This window comes from Elephantulus edwardii, unplaced genomic scaffold, assembly GCF_000299155.1.
Source record: "Elephantulus edwardii isolate Elephantulus edwardi_28Jun2011 unplaced genomic scaffold, EleEdw1.0 scaffold00043, whole genome shotgun sequence".
NCBI lineage: Eukaryota > Metazoa > Chordata > Mammalia > Macroscelidea > Macroscelididae > Elephantulus > Elephantulus edwardii.
This window is the reverse complement of record NW_006399793.1, coordinates 9359219-9382724: the sequence shown is the minus strand read 5'-3', so window position 1 is coordinate 9382724 and position 23506 is coordinate 9359219.

Sequence of the window (23506 nt, the reverse complement as noted above, 5' to 3'; positions counted from 1 at the left end):
ATAATAATGGGTGACTGGAATGCAAAAGGTGGAAATAGTGAAGAAGGATCAGCAGTTGGTAAACATGGACTTGGTTACAGAAATGAAGCTGAAGATAGAATGACAGAAATTTGCACAATCAAGACTTATTCATTGCAAATATATTTAATAAGAAACACAAACACAGGCTATACACATGGATTTCACCTGATGGTATGCATAGGAATTAGAGATTGATTAGATCTGTAAAAAGAATTGATGGAGAAGCTTAATATCAGCTGTGAAACTAGGCCTGGTGCTGATTGTGGAACAGATCATATGCAAGGTCAAGCTGAAGCTGAGGAAAATTAAATCAAGTCCACAGAAACCAAAATTTGACCTTGAGTCAAGATCATTAGTTGTTCAAAATTCAAACTCACCACTGATAATTTGAAACAAACTTATAGGCAACTATCCACTAGATCTCATGGGAAGAGATTACCCAACTTTTCCTTTCAGAATGCCAGGTGTATTTGAGAAAACCAAGCGTAATTACCGAGTTAGCAGTATAACTTTTTAAGGACTATGTCACCAAGAGCTCACTTCTTAGCTATTTTTGCTGATGTTTATTGCTACTGAACTAACATTCTATCAGGTTTTTAGAGACAGTAAATCCACAAGAGAGGAGATTGCCAATTTTCTCCTATGGAGCAGCTGGCTGATTCAAACAGCTTGCTTCTGGATTGACAATGCAACCCATTATCCACAAGGACATCAAACATCCTTTTGAAGCTATTTTGCTTATTGTTCTGTTAAATCTGTGATTCTTATCAACCTATGAAAAGTTGATCTGAACTTCACCCTATTTGTTCCATCATTATTATCGCTGATATACTTGAGTTCATTGTTCTAGTTGTTTTCTTACTGAGGATCTTTCTCTCCTCCATGAACTCTGATCATTTCCAAGCATGATGTCCCTTTCCAAGGAATGGTTCCTCCTAACAACATTCTCAAAGTATGTGAGACATTTCCAAGGCATACACTTTCCAAAACACTTCTGTTTGTTCTCTTGGCAGCTTGTTTGATAATTAATACTCCTTTATAACACCACAACTCTTCTGTCATTATTGTCCAGCTTACAAATTAATAACAAGTAACTGAACATAATAAAATTTGGACATGCACAATTTTATCTTTAAGCTGATAAGATTTCTCTTTGGCACTTTAGAAAGGACCTTGACGGATTTTTTTCTTATTGCATTTTTTTTGATTTTTTTTTTCTTTGAATTTCTTGATTGCTAGCAACAAGCATTGATTTGTGGATTCAAGTAGCATGAAATCATTGACAATTACAATTACTTCTCCATCTATCTTGATGCCTATTGTTCAGTTGTAAAGACTTTTGTTTTCTTGATGGTGAAATGTAATCCATATTGAAGGGATTTGACTCTTCTTCTTTTGACTTTTTTATTCGTTGTCTAACTTTCCCATGCATGTAAAGGAGTTGAATACCATAACTTGAGTTGGTAAAGAAATCTTTGGCAACTGATTTGCCCAATGAAATATTTCATAAAATTTGCCAATGTGAACTTTATGGATCACAAAAGAATATTGCCCAAATTAATTTCTTTGGACACATCATTAGAAAGGATCAGTCACTGGAGGAATACATACTTTTTCATGAAGTACAGGGCTAGTAACAGTGGGTGAGTTAGAGTGCAGGGGATACTCAGTAATAGGAATTGACTTAATAGCTGCAATAAACTCAAAGATGTAAGTAATCATGAAGATGTAGAAGGACTAGGCAACAATTGGTTCTATTTACATGAAGTCTTAATGTGGAGTTAACTCTATGACAATTTTTGTCAATAAATATATAGACTAATTCTGGACATGATTTATATGATTCTCTTAAAAATACTTCATTTGGTTTACTTTCATTCAATTTTATTTCATTTAATAAAACTACGTTTAGCATCTTAATACTTTTAAAATATATGTTAGTAATACATGCTTAATTTTTAGGCTGTAAAATAAGTGGTACTCATGCCAATGATTTGTATGTAAGGAATCATATATGCAAATTGCTTTACAATAAATCTATTGTTCTTCAAAGGTGCACTGGTGGCAATGTGGACTAAGCATTGGAATGCTGATGGAGAGTTCCACAGTTGAAATTCAGTTTCATTTCTACAGTTGCTCTGTGGAGAGAAAGATGAGGTAGATTTATTCTGTAAAGATTTACAACATGGAAACTTTATTTTAAAAAGGTCTGCTTTATTTTATACAGGCATTATGAATCAAATCTTCAGCAGTATTTTGCTCACGTACTCTATTAATGATATTGTTCAATAGTTTCCACGCTCTGTTGGGGCACCTTTCTTAGGAATGTGAACACATATAGACTTTTCCAACCCATTGGCCAGACAGCTGTCCTCCAAATTCCTGGCATAAATTGGTGAGCGCATCCAAGGCTGCATCTGTTAATTGAAACAAATCAGTTCTTATCCTATCAATTCTTAGGGTGTTAATTTTTGCCATTGCCTTAAATAGGGCTTCCACCACTTCCTTCATTACCATTATCTCCTGCTCATATGGTACTTCCTCACTGTAGACTTCTAATCTCCTAATTGCTGGTACTAAGGGTGTTAATGATGAATACAAATAAGATTATGGATGGAGAAGAGATTGAAACAGTCAACAATCTCATCTCATTTGGATCCGTCATTAACATCCTTGGTACAAGGATTCAAGATATAAGGAGATGCATTGCACGGGGAGGTCTGATGCTAGAAACCTCTCAAAATTATTGACGAATAATCATGTTAATTTTAGGAGTAATATGCTTCTGTTTCAGACCATTGGCTTTCTGAGCTCTTGCTATATATCTGAGAGCTGGACAATGAGTAAGGATGACGGGAGAATAATGGATGCCTTTAAGTTGTAGTGTTGGAGAAGAGTACTGAACATCCTATGGGCTACCAAAAGAACCAGAGTACTCCTTGAGGTTAATGGTGAGGCTACATGTCACATACTTTGGGCATTTTTCTAGGAGGGGCTATTTCTTGAAAAAGGCCATGATGCTTGGGAGGTTCTGGGGCTTGCAAAAGAGAGGAAAACCTCAACTAGATGGATAGACATGTAAGATGGCATAGGAGAGGATGAGGTTCACATCTGCTGTTCATAGGCATCAATTCTTCTGTCATCAGTACTAACAAGATTTGCTGGCTGTAAAAATGGTTTAATTACATTGTCAGTTCTGTGTTTTAGGCACATACTGTAACCATATTTTATTGACTACAAATACCTTAGGTGAAACCAGTGGTAAAAAATAAACTGATAATCTAGTCAGTGGTAGCTGGAAGCCATTGTCTTCCCAAAACATTGTACTCATGATAATCTGTGAAGTATAGTTCTATTCTAAACTACAAAGGATTATCATCAATTCTGCAAACTTATGTGTATATTTTGTTGCTGTTGTTATGTACTATCCAGTCCAAACCAACCTATAGCTAATCCTTCAGAAGGCTTTCAGAGGCTATAATTGAAAAGGAAGGTTATTTCCCATCTATCTTCTATGGAGTAGCTGGTGGCTATCTTCCTTCCTTCCTTCCTTCCTTCCTGCCTGCCTGCCTGCCTGCCTGCCTTCCTTCCTTCCTTCCTTCCCTTCTTCCTTTCTTTCTTTCCATATATACACTATACAACATATATGCTATATGTTGTTATATCTGTGTAAATATATGGCCTCAAGTATGTCTGAGATGATGAGTATGACATAGTGCAGGTCAGGGTTCATATCTGTTGTTCAAATAGTTGCTATGACTCATACTTGAGTCACTGAACCTAACAACAACATCACAATTAATATGAGCAGAAATGACAAAAGAAATGAGGAGAAAAATAGCATTAACTAAATACTATTGTATTGAGACCCATACAAAGACATGACATGTATATAGAAGAAGAATGAATGCCTTTTAGTGGTCGTGGACTGCTAAAAGAACAAATAAGACTGTCATGGAGAGGTGGATACTGAGCTGCTTTTTGGAGGCAAGGATTTTGAAGTTCTGGTTCACATACTTTGGGCATATTGCCAGGAGGGACTAGTCCCTGGAAAAGGATATCATGCTTGGAAGGGTGGAAGGACAGGGTAAGAGAGAAAGACCCAAGATGAGATAGATTGACTCAGCAATTGGGGTTATGAGGCGAGGTGATCAGAGATAAATAAATTGGCTCAAGATAAGGCAAACTTCAGTGATTGTAAGTAGGGTCACTATGAGTCACAGGTGACTGACTCAATGGCACATAACAACAGTATTATTTTACTCAACATCTCTAGTAGTTTTAGAGTTTTTTACTTATCTCAGTTTTGTAGATAACTAATATGAAGTTTAATTTATTCATTAGATCCAAATTTACACAAGTCTCAGTAGAACAGTTCTTGAGATTAGTATTCTAAGCTCTCTGATTCTAATATTTAGTTTTCCTCTATTGCCTAGAAATTACTCTAAAATTTACTGAGTACACAACTTCATGTCAGGAATAAGTACAACAAATAAAATAATGCCTACTCACACTGAGAACAGCAATATCCTGACCCATACGAGACATTAGTATTCTAATTCAACCTATCTAACATGTATATGTCTACTGAATTTTCACTTTCATGTAAAGCTAATTGCTGTTGACAGCTTATCGTCATTAAAACTATTAGGCATATCCCATTTTATGTATTTTCATCTCCAGTTGAATTGTATTCATCTGTAAATTATAATTCTTTTTAAGGTATTTGAGTTTCAGTAGAGCAGTTTTCTCTAGGGTGCTAAACAAAGAACTTTTAATTTTAATTTTAATTTTGCTTTTGTGAAACCTAGAACTAGATGAAGAAGTTGTCCAAATGAAGCAAGGTTTAAAACTGCACATAGTTTAAATAAGAAAAATATGTCAGGTTGTATCATTTCTCTACACCTATTCATTTTGTATGCTGAGCAAATCATTTGAAAAGCTGGACTTTATGAAGAAGAACGTGACATCCGAGTTGGAGGAAAACTCATCAACCTGCTTTATGCAAATGACACAATAGTGCTTTTTAAAAGTGAGAACTTGAAACTCTTGCCATATAAAGAAGATTGAAGATTACAGCCTTCTGTATGAATTAAATTTCAACATCAATAGGGGCAAAGGATGGAAAAGCTTAGTCTCATATACTTTGGGCATGTCGTTAAGAGGGACCATTACTTGGAAAAAGACATCATGCTGGGAAAGGAGAAAAGTCAGAAAAAGAGAGAAAGACCTAAACAAGATTTATGGACCCAGGTCTATGGCAATGGGTTCAAGTATATCAGAAATTATGAAGATGGCACAGAATAAGCTAAGGTTCAGAACCATTGTTCATGAGATTATTATGACTAGCAGTTGACTGTTTTGTTGTTGTTAGATGTTTTTGAGTCGTCTGTGACTCAAACCAACCCTAAGCACAGTTGCTTTGAACTCTATCCTATCCTGAGCTACTCTCACTTTCTCTAACATATCTACCCATTACCCTAGTTATTGTGTCATTCTAACTCATCCAGTGTCTTCATCTCCTACACTGTCCCTCCAACCTTCTGGGCAATATGTTCTTCTCCAAGGAATGAACATCCATGGCAATATGTCCAAAGTGTGTGAGCCAGAATATCAAAATCCTTACCACCACGGAGCAACTTGGTTTCACTCTCTCCAAGACAAACGTGTTTGTTCTTTTGACCGTCTATAGAATATTCAACATTCTTCTCCAGCACCACAACTCAAAGATATTGATCCTTCTTTTGTCATCCTAAGTCATTGTCCATCTCTCTGATGCATACCAAGTAACTGTAAAGACCATGGGCTAAACCAGGTGCACCTTCATTTCTAGACTGGCTTTTTAGCACTCTGGAGAGGTCCGTGATACCAAATTTTCCAAATGCAGCTTTCCTTTTGATTTTCTGATTGCTGGTGTCAAGAGTGTTAATTGAGGAGCCAAGTAAGCTGAAATTGTTAACAATCTCAATCTCCTCTCCATCTAGCATAATGCTGCCAACTGGCTCAGTCGTGAGAATCTTTGCTTTCTTGATGTTGACTTTCAGGCCATATTGAAGACTGCAATCCAGCTCATCTTGTCTTCACTCATTCATTCTTAAGCCCTAAACCTGTTCATGAGGTGGTTGTTAATTTCAGGTGAAATTTTCATTCTTGTGGATTTGTTTTCATTTTCTTCAGCTTCAGCTTAAACTTGGATATGAGTAGTTGATGATTTGTTACACATTCTGTGCCTGTCTTAGTTTTCACAGCTGATACTGAGTGTCTCCAATGATTCTTTCCACAGATGTAATCAATCTAATTCCTGTGAGGCTCACAACATGAAGTCCATATGTATAGCCATCATTTGTGATTCTTAGCAAGGTATTTGCAATGAATAAATCATTGAGTGTGTAAAATTCTATCATTCTATCTTTAGCCTCATTTCTGTCTACAAGCCAGTGTTTTCTTACTACTGACCCTTCTTCTTTAATCTCAACTTTTTTTATTCCACTCATTATAATTAATGCATTTTGATTGCATGTTCAATTGATTTCCAACTGGTAGAAATCATCTATTTCCTCTTCTTTGACTCTCATGATTGGTATATGTATTTGAGTGATGATAGTAGTAATAGGTCTTCCTTGTATGTATATGGGTATTATCCTACTGATCATGACATTTAATTTGAGTAAGGATCTAGAAATGATCTTTTTAACTGTGAATGTGACCTCGTTTTTCTTTACCTTTTCATCTCTAGCATAATAGGTCATATGTTTGTCTGACTCAAAATGTACCATTCCATTCCCTCTCAGCTCACCAATGTCTGTTGTTATTGTTGTTATGTGCCATTGAGTGGCCTACAATTCATAGCGACCTTATGTACAACAGCCCTAAACCCTGCTCTGTCCTGTGCCAATCTTATTGTCTCTGATAAGCTACCCCCATTAACCCAGTCACTGAATCAATCCATTTCATTGAAGGTCTTCCTCTCTTGTGCTGTCCCTCCACCCTCCCAAGCATGACGTACCTCTCCAAGGACTGATTCCACCTTGTAATATGTCCAAAGTATGTGAGACAAAGCTTCAGAATCCTTATCTCCAAGGAGCAGCCTGGTTTCAACATCTCCAAGATGAACTTGTTTGTTCTTTTAGCAGTCCATGGCATATTCAATACTCTTCTCCAGAACCACAGCTCAAAGGCATCAATTCTCCTTGTATCATCTTTAGTCATCGTCCAGCTTTCTGAAGCATAGCAAGTAATTGCAAGGACCATGGCCTGAATCAAGTTCGCTTTAGTCTCCAGACTTACATCATTGCTCTTCACTACTTTGGAAAGGTCTCTGACAAGAGACTTACCCAATGTAATTCATCTTTTAAGTTCCTGGTTGCTGGTACCAAGAGAATTGAGGAGCCAAGAAAACTGAAGCTGTTAATCTCAATCTCTTCACCATCTATCATGATGCTGTTAATCCCACCAGTTAAAATCTTTGTTTTCTTCATGTTGACCTTCAGTCCATATTGAAGGCTGCAGTCCTTGACTTTTTGAAGCAAGCACTTCTGGTCCTCTTTAGTTTCACCAAGCAGGCTTGTGTCATCTGCATAATACAGATTGTATGACAATATTTATGTGTTCCATTTCCCTTAACAATTTCCAATTTTTCTACATTCATACTTCTCTCATTCCACATTCTAAACACTAATGTCTACTTGCAAGTTTTCCTCCTCCTCTGTGTTTTCCCAGTACAAGGGTTCACAGCCTCCAATGCCATCTCTGCTAGTCTAATCTGAATGCATACTAAAAACAACACCACAATAAAAAGTTACAGGTAATTCAAAGCCATGAAGAACTATAGTGGATTAAAGGCCTGGTAATCTGCTCCCTTAAACATTACCTCCAAGGAAAACAGCAGGAGCAGTTCTACTTCTGTAATTCATGGAATCATTAGCTGAAAGTAATTCAATGAGTAGAATTTGCTTTGTATTTGATATTGAAGTTGATATTCCTTAAATTCCTCTGCTTTCTTCTTTGTCTAATTAATCTATGAAGAAAAAAAAATTAATGGTAGTGGAGCTATTCCTGTATATATGGTCGGTCCACTTTATAACTTCCTTTATAGTACAATGATTCCTTATTTTGGGGTGTATCATTACATATTATAACAGAATTTTGTTTATTTTAATTACAAAAATGGGATTTTGTTTTCATTTGCCTTGAATTAAAGAATTATTTCTCATAGCTATTGGATATGGAGATAGAGTGTATTCAGGGGAAAGAATGTGTGAAAACTGATGACAGTCACTTATTTATAGAGTAAACTGGTCTTATTTTTAGGAAAACAATTTCACTTGTTCATTCTAAAGAGGCATTGTGTTCTTTGTGGAACATGAAATTCATTTTAAAGCATCTCTTTGTGTAAAAATTGTTTCCTTTCGTGCTTTAAACCATCACATCAGCCTATTATGATTTGGGTTGTTGGGTTTGTGTGTTTTGGTTTTTTTTAATCCCTGAGTGGAAACCATGACTCCTTTAGTGAATTACCCTAGTTTAAAGTAGCTCCTGAGTTGTAAATGATAAAATTTCTACAAAGACTGTTTATATAGAGGTATTTCTCTTTAAGGAAGAGCAAAATCAACTGAATTTGTGAAACACCAGGAACCAAAGAAGCTCCAAAAGATAAGCCACTGGCCTACGGATGTAAAATCCTTTGTACTTTAGTTCCCCTCATATACTTTGCTGTCAAGTTAGAGCTGTGCAATTAAATCTTGTTAATTTGAATTAAAAACATGAAAAATACCAAAGGAGAGGTTTCAAAACATTAGGCATTTCATGTTAGCTGAATTTGAACAAATATTTATACTTCTACATATTTGATTAAAAAGTGTTAGCAGTAAATATACGTTTCTCAGAGAATTGAAAGTGGGATGAGACAAGAGAAAAAAAATACAAAATGCTTTATTTTATAATTATGGCATCAGTATAGTATTTCCACCGAAGCATTGAGGACTCTCCTTCATAGGGTCTCTATGAATCACCTGCGACTTGACTGCACTTAACAACAACAGTATTTCCAATGTTGATTAGCAACAGAAATTTCTAATATCTTACAAAGATTTTAAAAAATATTTATAAAGAAGCTCAGGGTATAAAACATTATTATTTAATAAAATATTAATTTATTGTCATCACAATAATTCTAAGGACTCTCAAAAATTTCCCTGGTAATTATATTATTTCTAATTATAAGAAATAGGAAAGAAAGCAATTAGTTCAATCAATACAATCCAATTGGCAAGAATATTTTTACGCATAGGACCCCCCAGGGAAATAATAATAAAAACATTCAAAACAAAAAATGCTTGAGATAAAAGATTTACATTTCACTTTTATTATTATTATAACATTGAAATTATAAATAAAGACAACATTTTGATGAGTGCACTCCTTTTTGAAAATATCGTACATGGATTAATTACTCCCTTTTATTTATCTGATATTTAAAGTTTAATTATAAAATATTTAAGTTCTCTTACTTATAGAATATAAAACATAGTTTTAACTTGTTTTCTTCCTTTTCCCTGGCACATTTGAAGTTAAGTGAGTATTAAGTTAATTGACAATCAATTAAAAATGAAATTCATGCAACACTTGCTGTCAATTTCCTGAATTACTACTTAAGGTAAAAATGGATGCTCCCGTGAATGTGTCAGAAACAGTTGAACTATTTTAAGCAAAGACTCTTTACATCATGACAAGAGATGTGTTCCATCAAAGGAAATGAATTGTTCTTCACATAGCTTCAATAATAAAGAATTCAAGGTAACCATGAGGGAACTTGTTCTTGTTGTTGTTGTTAGGTGCCATCGAGTGGCCTGTGACTCATAACGACCCTATGTGTAACAGCCCTAAACCCTGCTCTACCTTGTGCCAATCTTATTGTTTCGGACACAGTTACCCACATTACCCCAGTCACTAAATCAGTCTATCTCGTTGAGAGTATTCCTCTCCTGCACTGTCCACCTCCCAAGCATGACATCCTTCTCCAAGGACTGGTCCCTCCTGCAACATGTCCAAAATATGTCAGATGAAGCTTCAGAATACTTCCTCCAAGGAGAAGCCTGGTTTAACCTTCTCCAGAAAGAACCTATTTATTCTCTTGGCAGTCCATGGTATATTCAATACTCTTCTCCAACACCACAGCTCAAAGGCATCAATTCTTCTTCTATCGTAACAGCTTTCTGATGCATAGTGAGTGATTGCAAAGACCATGGCACACCTTAATCTCCAGACTGACATCGTTTTCTTCAGTACTTTGGAGAGGTCTCTGAAAGCAGACTTTCCCAAGGCAATATGTCTTTTAATTTCCTGGCTCTTGGTGCCAAAAATGTTGATTGTGGAGCCAAGCAAACTAAAGCTGTTTACAATCTTAATCTCATCATCCATTGCAATGCTGCCATTCAACCCAGTGGTGAGAATCTTTGTTTTCTTGATATTGAGTTACAATCCATATTTCCATATTGGAGGCTGCAGTCCTTGACCTTCTACAGCAAGTGCCTCAGGTCCTCCTCATGAGGGAACATAGAGATCACAAAATAGATAACTGTGGATTTATTTGCTTTATTTTATTTTTAAATAGGAGTACTCCTTAAATAGCATGCAATAATTATATAGCGTAATGGGATAAATACTATTTCTTCCTTACTTTGGGTTTTGACCATACTGTACTTCCTGAAATATTTCAGTGTCAGATAATTCTAGAGGTTCTTTTTGGTGTATTCCCTCCATATTCTTTTGTTATTTCTTGGATCATTTGAGATTTGCCCATTGCATCTTTACGTATTGCAACTTGAGTCCTGATTTGGTTTTTCACTTCTTTCAGCTTGAGAAATGCTTCCCTTTATATTGTGTAAGTCCCTACACATTTCATTACAATAGCTTCCTTTGCCTTCCTGAGCTACCATTTGAAAGCTTCTGTTAAGCTCTTTTATTTCAGAATCTCCTCCCTTTCCTTTTGGCCTCTCAACATTCTAATGCAATTTTCAGATACCTACTTATATCCATTTAATTTTTTCTTTCTACTCTGTCTTTTTAGTGGCCTTTTACTCTTTTCACGAATAATATCCTTAATGTCATCCCACAATTTATCTGATATTTGATCACTCATGTTCAGTGCTTCAAACCTATTCTTTTTATTGTTGTTGTTATTGTTGTGCACCATAGAGTCAGATCCAACCTGTAGCTGACTCTGATGAGTTTTCAAAGGCAGTTATTAGTATTATTTATTATTATTATTTCCAAACTAATTCCTAAGGTTATTTTTAAATTCAGTTGTTATAAACGCAAGATCATGTTTTTGTTCTCATGGACTTGTTTTAATTTTTTTCTGCTTCCATATGAACTTACACACATGTTGTTGTTGTGTACCACAGAGTTAGAACTGATCCATAGCTGTCCCTCTAACGGGTTTTAAGAGGCAGTTAATCACACAGGAGGAGATTGCCTGTCTTTCTTCAGAGAAGTAGCTAGGGGCTTTGGACCACATGCCTTTTAGATTGCAGTGCAACTTCTTGCCACTAGGCCACAAGAGCTCCTTTGCAATAACATTGATATTACAAAAGGATTATTAAGATCACACTCAAGCATAATATTGCTGAACATAATTTAAAAATGGCTAAAATAGTACATTAACAGGAAAATGCCAGAAGTTCAAGCTGGATTTAGAAGAGGTGATGGCACCAAGGATATCATTGTTGATGTCAGATAAACCTGGCTAAAAAACAAAGAATAGCATATGAATGTCTATTTTTGCTTTATTTACTATGCAAAGGTATCTGATGGTCTAACAAATTATGGATAAAATTAAGAAGATTAAGAATCCCAGAACACTCAATTGTGCTCATGAAAAACCTATACCTAGACCAAGAGGCTATTGTACAAACAGAGCTACGGGACAATGAATGGTTTAAAATTAAGAAACATGGGTGTAAGCATTGTGTCATTTCTCCATTTCTGTTTAATCTGTATGCTGAGCAAATTATATAGGACTCTGGAATATATGAAGAAAACCATGACATCAGGATGGGAGGAAGACTCATCCATAACCTACGTTATATAAATTATATAACCTTGCTTGCTGAAAAGGAGAACTTGAAATACTTTCTGTAAAAGGTTAAACACTGCAACCTTCAATACGGATTGTATCTCAATGTCAAGAAAACAAATGTCCTCACCCATGAACTGATAGACAATGTCATTATAGATGGAGAAAAAATTGAGGCTGTCAAACACTTCATCTTATTTAGATCTACAATCAACACATACGGTGTCAGCAGTCTGACGATCAGGAGATGCTTTACATTGGGGAAATCTGTACTCAGGGCCATTTCCAAATAATTGAGGAGTAATGCTATCAGTTTGAGGACTAAGATGGACTGAGTTAGGTCATGGTTTTTTCAGTCACTTTTTGTGAGTTTGTGAGCTGGACAATGAATGGGGCAACAGAAAAAGAATTGATGCCTTTCAGCTGTGGTGTTGAAGTCGAGTACTATCTATCCTATGCACTGCCAAAAGGACAAACAGATGTATCTTGGAGAAGATGAAACCAGAATGTTCCTTGGAGACAAAGATAAGGAAGCTTCTTCTCACCTACTTTGGACATGTTGTTAAGAGAGGTTATTCTTTGGGGGAAAAATAATGCTTAACAGTGAAGAATATATTTAGTGGTGAACGAGAGGAATATTCTCAACTACGCATATTGACACAGTGACTGCAACAATGGGCTTGAGTGTATCAGAGATGATGAAAATGGCAAAGAATAGGATAAGGTTCAGCTCTGTTGTTCATAGGGTTGCTATGAATTGAACTCAATTCAATGAGACCTAACAGCGACAAGAACAACAATTCAATCTGTGTGCTGAGCAAATCATTCAAGAAGCTTGACTTTATGAAGAAGAGTGTGGGATCAGAATTGGAGGAACACTCATCAATAACCTGTGTTGTTGTTGTTGTTGTTGTTATGTGCCGTCGAGTCTCCTGCAACTCATAGCGACCCTATGTACAACAGCCCTAAACTCTGCTATGTCCTTTGCCAATCACACTGTCTCTGACACTCCCATCCCAATTATCCCAGTCACTGAATCAATCCACCTGATAGAGGGCCTTCCCCTCCTGCACTGTCCCTCCACCCTCCCAAGCATGATGTCCCTCTCCAAGGACCGGTCTCTCCTCACAACATGTCCAAAGTATGTTAGACGGAGCCTCAGAATCCTTGCCTCCAAGGAGCCACCCGGTTTAACCCTTTTCAGGACAAATCTGTTTGTTTTACTAGACGTCCATGGTGTTCTCAATACTCTTCTCCAGCACCACAGCTCAAAGGCATCAATTCTCTTTCTATCCTCCTTGGTCATTGTCCAACTCTCTGATGCATAACAGGTGATTGCAAAGACCATGACCTGTATCAGACCCACCTTAGTCTCCAAAGAGACACCATTGCTCTTCAGCACTTTGCTGTGTTATGCAAATGAAATAATCTTGCTTACTGATAGTTAGGAGGACTAGACACACTCACTATAGAGGATCATGGAATGCAGCCTTCAATACAGATTATATCTTAACAATAAGAAAAAAATTTCACCACAGGATTAATAGATATAATATCATGATATGTGAATAAAATATTGAAATTATTAATGATTTTATCTTGCTTGGATACACTGTCAAAACGCTTGGTTCCAGCAGTCAGGAGATTAGATTGGGAGATACATGTTGCTGTTTTGTTGTTTTTGTTGTTATATGCCATCAAGTCACCTATGGACCCACAGTAACCCTATGTACAACAGCTCTGAAGCCTTCCCAGTCCTCAGCTAGTCTCATTGATTCTGACAAACCAACACCCATTGCCCCAGATACTGCATCAGTCCATCTCATTCAGAGTCTTCCTCTTCTTCACTGTCCCTCCACCATTCTGAGCATGATGTCTTGTCCAAGGACCATTCCCTCCTGTCCATGTGCCCAAAGTATGTAGCCTCCAAGGAAAGACTTGGTTTCACCCTCTCAAAAAGAAAACAATTTGTTTTCTTGGCAGTCCATGGTATGTTCAAGACTCTTCTCTAGCACCACAATTCGAAGGCATCGATTCTTCTCTGGTGCATAGCAAGTCATTAAGAAAGACCATAGCCTGGATAAGGCAAATCTTAGTTTCTAGACTGACATTGTTGCATTTCAGTACTCTGGAGAGGTCCCTGACAGCAGATGTTTCCCAATGCAATTTGTCTTTCAATTTCCCAACAGGTGGTGCCAAAAAGTGTTGATGGTGGAGCCAAGCAAACTGTAATTCTTAGCAACATCAATCTCTTCTCCATCTATCATGGTGTTGCCAATTAGCCCAGTAATGAGAATCTTTGTCTTCTTGATGTTAAGTTTAAATATAGATCGAAGACTACAGTCCTTGACTTTCTGTAGCAAGTTCTTCAGGTCCTTCTCAGTTTCAGAAAGCAAGCTTCACAGCTCAGGTAGTTGATGAGTCTTCCTTTAATCCTGGTACCACATTCTTCCTCATAAAGCTCAGCTTCCTGAATTATCTCTTCTGCATATAGATTGAAAAGGTATGGAGACAAGAGGCATCCATGATGCACACCTTTCTGCATTTTGAACCATGCAGTATTTTCTTGCTCTGTTCTGACAATTGCTTCCTGGTCTAAGAATAGGTTTCACATAAGCACAAACAAGTGTGCTAGAATTCCCATTTTCCTCAAGGTTAGCTACAATTTGTTGTGATCCACCAAGTCAAATACCTTTGCATAGTCAATGAAATACAAATAGACTTTCCTCTGGTACTCTCTACTTTCTGCCAAGATCCATCTGCCTTGGGTGGTAATATCTCTAATGCCATGCACGACCTCTTTTAATCCAGCTTTTATTTTTAGTAGTTCTCTTTCAATGAACTGTTCTACTCATATCTGGATAATCTTCAGCAGGACTTTGCTAGTATGTGATTTTAGTGATATTGTTTGATAATTTCCACATTCTATCAGGTCATTTCTTTTGGGAACTTAAATAAATATCCATCTCTCCCAGTCAGTTGGCCAGGAAGTTGTCCTCCAAATTTATTAGCACAAGTAGGTGAGCATATGCAGAGCAGCATCCTCGGAGACGTATAGCATCAGGATCTCATGAAAGTTCTGAAAAACAATAATGCCCATTTAAAGACTGAGATGCACATAGTTCAAATCATAGCTCTTTTGCCAATAAACTGCTATGCATTTGAGAGCTAAACATTGAATAAAGATGACAAGAGAGTAATTGATGCATTGAGTTGTTTTATTGGATAAGAGTGATGATTGTCATAAGAATATGTGTTTAAGGAAGCCCAACCAGAATGTTTTTGGAGGTAAAGATGGTGAAGCTTCATCTCAACATATTTTAGAAATGTTAGGAGAAGTTATTGCTTTGAAAGCTATATCATGCTAGGAGGAGGGTCAGAAATAGAGAGGAAGAATCTTAACAGGAGGAATTGCTGCAGTAGAGACTTCACATTTTTTTGGTTTATGGTACAAAGGCTCCAGATGGCTCTGGTAGTAGTCAAAAATCATAGTTTATTGGGACATTTATTGTGTCTCTTAGCAAGAACCAATTCCTCAAGGAACATATATATAGCCAATTAAGTTGATGTCAGAATAATTGTAACAGCAATCAAATTCTCCCCCCAAAATCATTTTTATTATGTCTTATCCTTATAACTCAGTTATTCCTCTGTTATTCCTGTTTATTGTGAAGCTCTCAAATATTTAGCAAGGGATCAGAAATTCCATGGCTTGAATTAGATGCAACTTCATCCTCAAACTGGTATCATAACTTCTCAATAACTTGGAGAAGTACCTAATTGCAAACTTTCCCAGTGCAACACATCTCTTTATTTCCTGACTACTGGTACTAAGGATGTTAATTGTGGATTCACTAATGCCATCAAGGCAGCTTGTACTTAGGTCTTCAATACTATCTATTCTTAATTATATGCTACCTCTAGAAATAGTGAAGCCTTTGAGCTATCAAGTTGGAAAAGAGCATGGAAAATCCCATGGACTGCTAGAGAACAAATATGTGTTAGAGAGTGTCTAACGGCCATGCTGATTGGAGGCAAGGATGATGATGTTTCACTTCACACATTTCAGGAATGTTACTAGGAGGAGTTATTCTTTGGAGTGGATGTAATGCTAGGAAAGATGGAGCGTCAGCGAAGGAGACCCTCAAAGAGGCAGACTGACACAATCAATGATTGCGGCAATGGGCTTTAGTGTGTCAGGAAGTGTGAAGACGGCACAGGATACGATAGGCTTCAGATCTGTTGTTCACAGGGTCATTAAAAGTCGACTCAATGGCACATAACAACAATAAAATCAACATTTTTATAACATAAATTCACGTGGCAGTAATATTACACAACTAGAAAAATGTGGACTAAATTAATTCTTTTGCTTAATTTTTCTTATTTTTTTTTAAGTAGCAACTACGTAAAACAAAACATCCAATAGATATATCAGTATGGAGTTTATCTTTCAGTATCACTTTTCCAAGAATTACTTGACTTCGGTATAGCACTGGTCTGTTCATTGTTGTACTCGTGGTTGCTGTGATGCTAAACACTGTGACACTAATGTGTCAAATGTGATAATGATTTCTCATGATGGACAGCATTTGGTGGAGATTCCCAATAAAACAAGCTTGGAAGCAAGAGTGACTTGCCTCCAGAAACTCTCTAAACAGTCTTCAGGTCTTTCGTTCATAAGGTTGCTATGAGTCATCTATGACTCATCTGTGACTCAAAGGCATTAAGCAAGAACAACAACAACAACTTGACTTTGCTATCTAGATGGGTGGAAATATGTGAATGGGGTGTGTTAACAAAGAATTGGTTATCTATCATTCCACAAAGGAATTGACCTGTCTCAAAAGTTTAAAAGAGCATTAGCTAGACTCACCAATAAATTGAACAGATCTAACCAGAAGACTCAGAATCCTCTCCAGTCAGAAAAAAAAAGGAAAGAGACTTTCCCACTTTGGTGAAGACAAGTCAGGAAAATGTAGAACTCATTTTGGGATGGCAGCAGCAGCTACGGCTTACATGGACAATTAATGTGAGATGGGGCTTTGGCAGGAGAAAAAGCCAATATTGATAGAACTGAGAACTTTATTGGACAGTTGGGTGGATAGTTGATACTGGCAGGACTGAGAATTTTGTTGGACAATTGGGGAAGCAAGCCAATTTTGGCAAGATTTAGAATCTGAGAAAACTTAGATCTACAAGCCTCAAGACTGAGGTGCCTCTGTGAACAGTCATGACTCTGTTATTGTTGTTGATTACCATTGAGTTGAGGTCAACTCATAGCAACTCTATGAACAAAAGACCTAATGCCTTTCAACAGCTATTGTATCATGACTCTATCCTAAACTTTTGACTTCCCCAGTATGGTTCTGTGGGGTCGGGTCTGTGGTATAATATCCGATTTTGTATCTACCAAAGAAGTAAGACTTGTGTTGAGATGAGTAGAAACAGGTATGGGAGTGTGGACGACTTGTCTGACCTCTTGGGAATTGATTTTGTGTTATAGATGCTGTGAATAGGGACAGGTTTCCCTTGTGAATTTGGTAAAGGTTATATGTTACACACTTGCCACATGACCTTTCTTTTTTTATAGTTGGATTCAAAGTAATGGCTCCAGATTCATGGAAATGTATGATTTTGTAAGAAGGTAGGAGCTTGGGAAGTGAAGTTAAAATAAGTAATTTGATGTTGCTAAAATGGAAAGAGAAGCAGTTTTTGGCCTGAGGCAGGCATAAATCCATGGCCATATGAACATGTGTGGGTAAAATGGCCTGGGAGAGCAGACTGAAGTTCAATCTGTTAATCCCTTAAAAGGTTTATGATTTTTTGTTGTTGTTGTTGATTTAACTTTATGAATATTGCTGGGGGTTTTTTCATATAGAAATGTTAAGATATATTGTACAAATAATTAAGGGTTTTACTGATGTAATGTTAATATGTATGATATAAACAATTACTTGTTGTTGTGTACCATAGAGTTGGAACTGACCTAGAGATGACCTTCCAGTCAGTTTACAGAGGCAGTTAATCCTTCTCCCACTCAACAGCTGGTGGTCTCGAACAACCGGTCTTCAGGATTGCAGAACAGCTTCTTGCCATTAAGCCACCAGAAATTACTAGATATCATAAATCATGAGAATATATAATCTTCCTTGAGACAACTAGAATATACTAAAATGGGAGATTTGTCTTAGAGGAATGTTTGTTGAAAGCAGTAAATTAAAGAGAATAAGGCTTAGCCTGGAGGGAGGATTAAGTCCCAACCAGCACAATCAGATGATTTGAATTTGAATAGGTCTTCCTTGAAATTTTGTGAACATTTGAAATTGAGGAAAAACAAGAGACTGTGATTTTTAAAAATTGGGATAAATGTTTCCTCTTCTGAGACAGGGTAATGGTCTCTTTTTCAGGACTTAAAGTTAAAGGAAGCTTCTTGTATGTTCACTCATGGGGACCACATAGATCCATCATGGTGTAATTAAAAGACATGCAGCAATGAAGAGACAGGCTGGGTTTGGACATATTCCATCAGCATTAATGACCTAGCGTGCACATGTATAAGCTCAAAAGGGTTGCTGACTTTGAGAAGCAAAAAGTTACATGGACTCAAATATTTTTTATTTGGCCCCATGTAGAAGCTACCAGTCAGTCCGGAACACAGGAAAGAGTATGTATTTCTGAGTTTGCAGTTGATGCCTACTTTGATGTAGCTTTGAATGGCTTGAGATGAGTTGACCAGACCCAAGATGTTTTATGCTGTGAGCTAGTGTTGAGAGGGGCGATATGATGGTTTGCTCTTGAATAGACTGTTTATGAATGCAGATGCTGGAAGTCTTAACTGGAATAGATGATTCTTCAGTGAAAGAAACATGCTTATTTCCTCAGAGTACTGGTGTGTCTGTTTGTTGTTACTGAGTACCACTGACTTGGAACCAAACCATAGCTGACTTTCTGGTAGGTTTTCAGAGGCAAACAAACAAAAAAAGCCAAGAATAAAACAGGAGGAGATTGTCCATCCTTCTCCCATGGGGTAGCTGCTAAGTTCAAACCACATGTTTTGGGATTGCAGAGCTTCTGATAGGCAAACCAGAAATTGGATATCTAAAATGGGGGTGGAGTAAACCATATGGAATGAATTTGATGATTACTTACTTTCACACATATAGTTATTATTTATTGTATGAGAAAAGCTAATTATTCATATAAGAATGTTAATGGCTGAAAAGCCAGAAAATAGAGTCTTTCAAAATTCCTTTACAAGCCATTACTTGATTTCATTATGTAGGTGGGTGGGAATATGCAAATGGGACATGTTAGTTTATTAACAACGAATTAGCTATTTACCATTCTACTCTCAACAACCTACAAGAGGGTTGGCTACTCTCCCCAATAAATTGAATATCTCTAGCCAGAAGAATTGGAATCCTTCAGCCAGAGAGGAAGAAAGAAACCTTTCTCATCCCAGTGAGGAAGAGGCAAGTAAATGGAGAAGATGCTTTTGGATGATAGCAGCAGCAGGTGGGAAAACTAATATTGGCAGAACTGAGAACTTTGTTGGACAATTGGTGCAGGAAGCCAAAGTTGGTAGGCCAAAATTGAGGAGTTGGGAACATTTAGAGCCATATGGCTCAAAGCTGAGGTGACTGCATGCACATTAATGGAGATGTCTTAACTTTATTCTGTTATTTATCTGAATTATAAACTTTTTATTTCTGTGATATGGTTCTGTGTAGTCTGTGAGATATCATACTAGATATCTGTCCCACCAAAGCAGTGAAATTGGTATTGAGATATATAGAAAGTAATATGAGAGCATGGGAGACTTGTCTGACCTCATGGGAATTGTTGTTGTGTTATTGATGCTGAGGAATGGGACAGTTTTCCCCTGTGAAGTTCCTAGATGTCCAATATGATTCTCTCCACATGGACCTTACTTTCTTTACAATCAGGAACTGAAAATGTTGACATTTATTCTTCATATTTGATTTTTTAAAAGATATGTACAATTTCTTCTTCATATATATATCTTATCTTGAAAGAAATTTAAATTATAAGACTTTTGAACAAAATTTTCAATTATACATGCATTTCTCTGATATTCATTTTCTTGTCAATAGAAAATAATGTGTACTAAATTGATAATCTGTTAGAGAATCATAAGATGTTGAAGAAGAGAAAAATGACTAGAGGAAAGATTATTTCAGATAGTTATCTCCCGTTAATACTAGTATTATGTTGTATAAATCATTGAAGCTTTTTGGAACTCAAGGTGATTTTTTTTTCTTTCATCATTTGTGATATGAAGTAGAAAAGATGAATCTTCAAAATCTTCAACAACTCCAGGGTCAAATTATTTTAATTAAGCTTGCTTTGCTACATGCTAGTCAAATTAAATATGCCTTATGTTGTTGTTGAGTGCTATCCAGAAAGCATGCTGAGATTAAAGGAAAACTGCACAGCTGATGAAATTCAATGAAACCTGTTGAATGTTAAAGAAATTGTATCTTCATTTTTAAAATGCCTCATATAAATTCTCAATTTCACTTGTTACTTTGGTTACATAAACTGGACTCTAAAACAAGCTAATGAAATAAAAGTTTTGAATAATCAACTAACTAACTTTGATTTTAAAATGTACTAAAGGTAAAAAATACTTAATATATTGGTTTTAATTTCTTGCTATTTGCTGAACACAGTTAAGATGAAATAATGCAAGTTGAGCCCTGTAAGAACTTGTCATAGTAAATTTATCAACTTATCATCTTGATTTAAGAAAATTTTATTTACTGTTTTTTTTTATTAGATCTGTACTTTCCAAAGCAGGGAAAGATATAGTATATAAATAAAAAGATAAATCTATTTAGAAAAAACAGGAGGATATATAAATTTTAAGGTCAATAATAGCTATGAAATCTATAATAGAGAATTTTTTTTCAATTTCCATAGACTCACAAGAGCAGACAAATAAACATTGCTTACATTGATGCCTCTTGTTTCACACCACTTCTGAGAGAAAGGAGGACAACAGACTTCAGGAGAGAAGATGTCACCAGGAAAATATTCCACCTATGTTGCGGAGGAATATCAACATGACAGGGGAATGGAGAGGTAGTGGGTGAATAGAGGTGGCTGGAGGCCTGAGCCATCAAACCAAGATTGACTAGAGGCAGCAGATGCAAGGTGCCAGAAGCACAAAGAGAAGGAATTGATCTAGAAGCTAGCAGATCAGGGGTGTGGGTGGGAGCAAGACACATGCACCTCAGGGGATGACAGGCAGGATCAAAACCTGATCTGTTACCTGAACAATAGGAAAAGTCTCTTATCTGCTCTTTTGGATGGAATGTTTGTCTATCAAATATTACTTTAGAGTCCAGCAACCAAATTTAGACAGACTAGGGAGAAATGTTGTCCATCTACTCCTGAAATAACAGACCCCAGATAGCCCTATGTACAAGAGCACATTTAGATTAGACTAGCAGATATTCCACCAAAAGCAGAACCTTCTCACTAGGAATCAGAAAGAAAGATGAACTGTTGCAAACAGACACTACTGATTGGAATGTGGAATGTGAGAACTATGAATACAGCAAAGTTGGAGATTATTAAGGAAGAAATAGAATGCCTAAATAGTGACATACTAGGCATTGGCAAAATGAAATGAGTTGGGCTGGGAAATTTTAAATCAGATAATCATATGATCTATTACACTGGAGATGAAAAGATGAGAAAAAATGGAATCACTTTCATAGTTAAAAAGTCCACTTCTAGATCCAAATTCTTCTAGAGATGATGAGATTTGCGCAGGAAAGGGCAGGTTTAGAGCTAATATAATGGAACATGTAATATGACATAGGTCACTATGAGTCACATTCAACTCAATGGTGCATGACAACAACAAAATTGTTAACCTTACTGTTTAAATGAAAACATAAATCACAAAATAGACATTTATCTTTCATAAGTCCAAAAGAATAAAAAAACCCCTATTGTTTGTTTTTGTAACTTTAAAATAAGTTAATATTAACTAAAACATTAATGTTAATGTTAGGAGCTCTGGTTGAACAACCCATAGGAAGCTGTGCTGCTAACTCAGTGGCCTCTAACTCTCTGCTGGTTCAAATTTACCACTGGCTTCACAGGAGGCAAGTGATCTATCTCCTGCCATGCAATTTACAGCTTCCAACAATTCTTTTATCAGTCAGCGCTGAGTCATTATGGACTGGAGAGTAAAGCTGTTGATGTGTTCATCAAGTTGGAACTGACCCATAGCTGAACATCCAGGAGCTTTTCATAAGCAGTAAATCACATGGGAGGAGATTATATGTCTTTCTTCCCTTGAACAGCTGGTTGATTCAGTCCAGTACCTTTGCACTGGTAGCACAATTCCTTATCACTAAATCACAAGAGCTCTCTTAAGGGAAATGATTTATATTTGTAATAAGACTTACTAATTTTTTTCTTTGTTCATGGTATTTAATCAAAATTATGTTTTATGTATGCTTTATTTTTGTGTGTATATGGATGTCTGTGTTTGTAAATATTTAAAAACACTAATATATACATATAGATCTCCCACCACTCATCTCTCAGTTTCATTTCTTAGAAAAAGTATTGAATATTGCAGGAATCATCAAAATAATATGAAAATAAATCACTATGACACTGTATCCCATCAAAAAAGTTTGACATTAAGCTATTTCAGGAAGTAACATAAAATCAAGTACTGGGAATAAACCCTAAAGAAATCAGAACTGCCACTCAAACAGATATATGCACACCCTGTTTACTGCTGCATTGTTCAAAATAGCAAAGAGATGGAAACAACCCAAGTGCCCATCAGCAAACAAATGGACAGAGAAGCTATAGTATATTCACACAATAAAATACTATGCAGCACTGAAAAATGAGGAGCTCGTGAAATATTATACAAAATGGGTAACCCAGGAGAACATTGTTCATAAGGTTATTATGGATTCTACTTGACTAGATAACAATGGTGTCTCTCTGGGGACTAAGGTGCGTCTGATACAGGTTATGGTCTTCACAACCACTTGTTATGCATCAGAGAGTTCGACAATGACCAAGGAGGATAGAAGGAGAATTGATGCCTTTGAGTTGTGGTGCTGGAGAAGAGTATTGAGAATACCTTGTTATGCATCAGAGAGTTGGACAATGACCAAGGAGGATAGAAGGAGAATTGATGCCTTTGAGCTGTGGTGCTGGAGAAGAGTATTGAGATTTTTGCAAGCAGTGATCTAGGCGAAAAACCAACATGTCTGAGTATATTCGGGTGACTGAAGATGAGAATGACGAACCCATTGAAATACCATCAGAAGATGATGGCACAGTGCTGCTGTCAACGGTCACGGCCCAGTTTCCAGGGGCTTGTGGCCTGCGCTACAGGAATCC